Genomic DNA, 6404 nt, shown 5'->3' with positions numbered 1-6404 from the left:
TGGGCATACACGTACATCAAATATTACATTGAATTCCATTAACTTTTCAAGTTCAACATTGGATCAACTATTCTGAACCCGAGTCCTGACGGTGATGCTTATTTGATCCATCATTATGGAAATCCCTGCTGGATTTACTACCTCATTCAGAAGAAATCCACATAGTTGTTCTTGAATTGCTATGCTTTTTTCCGTCTCGAGGAGTGCTTCCTTCGTGTGCATCATTTGTGTCATTGGCAAAGGTTATTATATTAGATCAATGGATGTGCACAATTAGAACACTCCAACTTCTTGAAGTTATCTTTGTAATCCTGCAAAATTTCGTTAATACGAAAATTGCATGTAAGAAATGAGATGAGTAGCTTTGTGTACTCTCGAATCTATTAAGCCTAATTAGTCCATGATTTGACAATGTGTTGCTACAGTAAACATTTGCTAATGATGGATTAATTAGGCTTAATAGATTCGTCTCGCTGTTTAGCCTCCACTTATGTAATGAGTTTTGTAAATAGTCTACGTTTAATACTCCTAATTAGTATCTAAACATTGATGTGACACTTGCTTAAAAATAAGCAAAGGGAACCAAACGGGCCTAATGTCTTCATGAGCAGCGTCGATGCCAGGGGCTGGGTCAGACTCAGACACCAAAAGGTTCTGCAAGGCTCGCTCGGCACCATCAATGTCCCCAGGTGGTCTGCACAGAAGCAATCCAGAGTCCAGCAACTCTGAATTAAACTAGCCATCGATTGTGATATCAGAAGCTTGGACCTTGTGGCCCTTGTCCCAGTCCTCCCAAGAGCTCGACATCTTGGTGTTGCTCCATGTGGTGATCGCCCAGTCATGCATCAGGACGGAGCGGAACCCGGTTTCTTCATCATCATAAGGAAGCTGAGTGGCTTTAGCTTCCAAGTGAACAAGCTTGAGGCAGCGGGTGCCTAATTTGTCATCGCTGATGAAGGAAATGCCACGGAGGGACTTCGGGCAGCCTAGTTCAAACCCATTGCCATTCTTGCCGCTCATCCACCGGCATCGGCAGTGGCACGCCACGGAGCGTGGGCTCATCATGGAGCACGTCGCCGAGCAGGATGCCGCGCCAGAGATCGACCCAGCCCATGGTCCCCCCCTTCACCACCGATGGTGATCACGGTGGTCGTGTCATGGTAGAAAAGCCGGTAGCAGTTCCTGGGGACTTTCAACGGGAACTCCCCCTGTGGCTCCTCCACCGACACATGCCGGCAGCTCCATGTCTCGGCCTCTCGGGGGACTCGGAGTGGAACAAGTGGAGGTCGTACACGTCGAGCGTGGGCGTGGCAGACAGCACGGCGATGGTGTAGTGGTCGCCGCGGGCGAGGAGGCCGACGTCGTCGTCGTGGAAGGAGGGGTGCGGGCGCGACAGCCGCTCGAGCGACGGGCCCCTTTCGGTGTCGGCGCGGTAGACGAAGTAGTCGCAGTCGTCCGGCGAGACGTAACCCGATGGCGACGCGGAGGAGGAGGAGGCCTTCCGCCGTGCGGATGATGCGAGGTGGCACGGCGAAGTCGGCGGGGTCCAGTCCGGGGCAGTGCACCAGCAGGTCGGAGGGGAGCGGCGGGCGGGCCGGACGCAGGGATACCTCGGTGGTCTGATGCTTCCTCGTGGTGGCGCTGGCGGTGGTGGCGTTCGCGTGGCTGACTATACTGACGTAAGCATGTGCGTTGAGATTGAGATGGTCGGAAGGACCCATAGAGCCCGGGGCAAGCGGGGATTCGGAAGGCGGAAGCGGTGGCTGATGGCGGCGCCGCCGGCGCGCCGGGTACCAAGCAGGAAGGGGAAAGAATTGGAAGAAGGCGTCCTCCACGAATAGCAGAGCAGCGTTTCTTGGGCCTCCCGCACATGTACGGGGCGCAGAGGCCCAAGAATGGCCCATCAGCTGCAACGCGGGCGTTTGTTTTTTTTCCTTTTTTTTATTACATTATTACAGACTTGCAGTCCAGTCCTCGATTGTGGCATGGGCTTAACAGGCCCTTCACAGACCAATCACCCGCTTTGTGATGTCTCAAGATCAGAGAAGACGGCGGCATCATCATCTGAAGCATGCCGCAGGCCAGTAGTCTGCTGGGCAACAACTGAAAATCAGTACCAATTGTTTAGCAGCAGTCACAGTATTACGGTTTTTTTTTAACGAACGGGAATAAGATAGTGCCTATTTCATCGATAAAGAATCCTAGTCTTTTTTGCTCCTGCCGTGACCCAAGATGACGCCTCGTCTTTGATGCGCGCTAGGATGTCAAGACACTTATGATTCTCGATGTCTGAAGATTCTGAAATTTCTTTCCTTCCATATTTCCCAGCTGACTAGCAGCGCTAGGCTACGGATGGCCTTGCAGGGATGTCCGCCATCCTCGTGAGGTTTGTCCACCACCCCAGTGGTGTTCTGCTCTACGTCCAGGCCGCTGGGTCTAGATTAGGTTGTCCCACCCAAGCAGCCACCTGACTCCATACGCATCTTGTGTAGCGGTAGGTCGAAAGGAGGTGGTGCGCCGTCTCCGTTGTGTTTCTGCATAGTGGGCAGGTTGGGTTGTGGTCCCAACCTCTGCGCACTAGCCTGTCCGAGGACCAAACTCGGTCATGTAGGATTAGCCATGCGAAGAACTTGCATTTCGGCAGGCCTATAGTCGCAATGTCCGGCGTGTTGGGGATAGATCCCCAGCATCCATAAGGAAGGAAGAAGACGGACTCCTATTAGGATTTTCCTGTAATCCTACTAGGATTTGTACCCTGTAATCCTACTAGGACTCCTCCTTATAACCGACTAGTAATCCCGCCCCCGAAGTATATAAAGGAGGGTAGGGGTCCCTAGATCGGTAGGTGAAGACCTCAGAGAACAACAACAAAGGACTAAATCCTCAATACCAAACAATACCCAAGCGCAGGGCGCAATATACAACACCCCAAACAAGATGTAGGGTATTACGCTACTCTGGTGGCCCGAGCCTGTATAAATCAGTGTCTTGTGTCCTCGCTTTTACCTTCGAGTTCCAGGTCCGATGATCCCCCACCAACCAATCTACTACCTCGGGATACGATGTTGTGGTGCAGCCAATAAATTGGGCATTGTAAGCTGGTTGGGTCGTAGTCTCGCCATGCGGGGTTAGTTTCCAGGTTATGCGATCTTCATGCTCTGGTTGCAGAGTTGATGTTCTAGTTAGGTTCCAGAGCGTTGCAAACTCCATTAGATGTGCTGTCGTAAATCCCGTTTTATGGTTGAGGTCGCGAATCCAGTTATTGTTGTGTAGTGCGTCAGCCACCAATCTTTTTTTTCTCCTTGTCTTGGCGTAGAGCAGTGGCACGATATCCTTCAGCCAACGTCCTTGGATCCAGCTGGACAGCTAGAAGCTTGTTTTCTTACCATTGCCCATTTGGATATGTGTGCAAGCCGCGAAAAGGAGTCGATCTGCTTCATCGCACGGTGTCTCAATTCCTACCCATGCCTTTTCCGTAGATGTCCACTCATGCCATAGCCATCGGAGATGTAGGGCCCTTGCGAATTTCTCTAGATTGAGCACCCCTAAGCCGCCATACTCTTTCGGCAGACTGGTTTTGGTCCAGTTCATCTTGCATTTTCCTCCCGAAAGTTCTTGTTCACCGGCCTAGAGGAAGTTCTTGTGAATCTTGTCCACTTCCTCGAACACCTCTTTCAGCGGCTTTAACACAATCATGAGGTAAACTGGCTGGGAGGAGAGCACCGATTTAGTTAGACTGACCATGTCTTCTTGTGTTAGGTTTTTCCCACTCCAGTTGGAGAGTTTGCCGGCTGCTTTGTCAATTAGTGGCTGAAAGTCAAGTTTTCGTAGCCGTCTGGGCGATAGAGGCAAGCTGAGGTATTTTAGCGAGAAATGTGATCGCGCAACTGGCAGATCCGTGAGGATTGTGTCCAGGTCTATGTTTTGGCAGCTGATTGGCGTGACGCTCATATTTTGCAGGCTAGTGGAGAGACCGGTTACCGCACCAAATTGTAGCAGAAGATCTTTCAAGTTTGTCACATCTCTCATAGTCGGCTTGATGAATATTGCGGCGGCAGCCGCGTACAAGGAGGCTCTCAGCCTAACAATGCAGCCGTTAAGCTTGTTGAGCAGTCCTCTTTCTGTAGCAACATGGAGGAGTTTGCGCAAAGGGTTGATGGCCAGGATGAACAGTAGGGGGGAGAGTGGATCGCCTTGGCATAGACCTCGACCGTGTTGGATGGGGTCCAAAGGAATTCCGTTCAGCATGACACGCGATGTTGAGGTCGATAACAGGGTTGCAACCCAGTTCTTCCATTTTGTAGGGAAGTCTCTTTGCTGAATAAGCTTCATTAGGGAGTCCCATCGCACTGAATCGAACGCCTTGGATATATCGAGTTTCAAGAGAAGGGATGGTGCCTTGTTTTGATGGAAGCGTCTTGTCAGGTTACGTAAGGTTGAAAGTGGGAACGGGAAATTCCTGTAGACACTGAATACCGGAATTCCCGATCGGATATCATTTTCACGCGAAAAAACGGATTCGGGAAGAAATCCGGGAAAATACGGCGAATCCGGGATCGAAATCGGTTAGGGTGTTTTCCTGACCGAATTAGCGGATCCCGTATTTGCTCAGGAAATTTCCCGCGGGAAATTCTCGTTTTAAGGCCTCCCTAGCTTCCCTGCCTGCGGTCTGCCCACAAACAGCCCAGCCCACCCCGACCAAACCTCACACTGCGCGGCCCACTCCTCCAGGCAAAAGAATAAGCAAACCCTAGTCCCTACCGCCGCCCTCCGTCCCTCCCTGAATCGGCACTTCGGTGGCTCCCTACCGCTACCCACCGCAATCATCTCCCATTCTCCCTCTCAACTCCCAAGCCGTCGGTGTCAAGCTCCTGCATGGCTGCGCCTCTCCTCTCCTGGGCTCCTGGCCTCCATCCTGGTACGGCCGTGTGGTGCCTTGGCTGGCCGGTGGCCGCCGCCGCCCGCCACCCACCACCAGGCCACAAGCCCACGACAGATCCATGACTTGGGGGGCCTAGGGAGGCAGGCTGGATGCCAAGATGAAGCCATCACCAACTAAGCAAGCTTCTGGTTCTACATCTGCCTCATCCGCCTCCAAGCGCCACCTCTTCCTGGAGCCACCCCCGCCGGTGAACAGCAGCACCCTCGCGCCTTTTCCAACGTCAGGTAAAGATGTGTGAAACTGTGAATTAGTGTATCTGTGTATGTTTCATTTATTAGCAAAATGTTAGATGTGTGAATCACTACATGGGATTGCTTGTTGTTAGGGATGAAACTAACAGATGAATATTGTCCCCTTGTGTTTTATTGCTTGTGTGTTAGATGAAACTATCAAACTAACAGATGCATGAGTAAAAGTAGTTGAGTAAGGTCCAATTGCTACTGTCATTTTGATGTCTTCTATTCTTGTCTTGGCAGGATCTAAGAGGTCAAGTGAAAGCCCTGGTAAAGATCTTGGTATATGTCTGTCTGTATCATCTGAAAGTGCAACTCCTGCATCTAGTCCAAGTCAAGGCGGCAGTGCTATTGGTGGTGGCAGTGGTTCAGGTTTAGGTGGTGCTGGTGGCAGTGGTTCAGTTGGTGCTGGCCTAGGTGCTGGTGGTGGTGGTGCTGCTGTTGCAAGTGACAAACGTGCTACTGGGGCAAGTGATATAGGTGTTGCTGTTGCAAGTGACATAGGTGGTACTGGTGCAAGTGATAGAGATCTTGTTGTTGCTGGAACAAGTACTGCAAATACAATCATCGTTGAGGGTGATGAGCCTGTGCAACAGGAAGATGTACCCTGTGGAAAGAGGCACAAGAGGTGCACATCCAATGTATGGTAGTACTTTACCAAGAAGAAAGTGGTCGTTGAGGACAATGGCAAGACATATGTTCAGTTGTGGGCTTATTGCGATTGGCCCAAATGCAATCACAAGGGCAGATGTGAGAGTAACTACGGAACAACTGGATTTTAGACCCATCTGAGGGTGGCACATAGTATAGTGAAGGGCCAGCAGCAGCTCAAAGTGGAAAAAGATGGGGGGAAAGACATGACTGTTGTGGTACCAAACATGTATGATGAAGAGGCTAGCTTGAGAAAGTTTTACTTGGCAATAGTCATGCATGAGTACCCATTTAATATATCTAAGCATGAGTAATTTGTTGATTTCATCAAATCCCTACGTCCTACCTTTCCAATCAGATCTCAAGTTACCATTAGGAACAAAATTATGAACATGTTCTTGCTGAAAAGGAGAGGTTGTATAGCATGTTCAAATCTGTCTCTTATCGGTTTAGTGCCACCATGGACATGTGGACTTCAAATCAGAACAAGTCATACATGTGTGTTATTGTACATTGGATAGATGACAATTGGTGTATCCAGAAAAGGATTGTGAACTTTGTGCATGTACAGGACCGTC

The sequence above is a fragment of the Setaria italica genome, chromosome III (assembly GCF_000263155.2).
Source record: "Setaria italica strain Yugu1 chromosome III, Setaria_italica_v2.0, whole genome shotgun sequence".
Classification (NCBI taxonomy): domain Eukaryota; kingdom Viridiplantae; phylum Streptophyta; class Magnoliopsida; order Poales; family Poaceae; genus Setaria; species Setaria italica.
The sequence above is the reverse complement of the archived record's forward strand: the minus strand, read 5'-3'. Positions refer to the sequence as shown.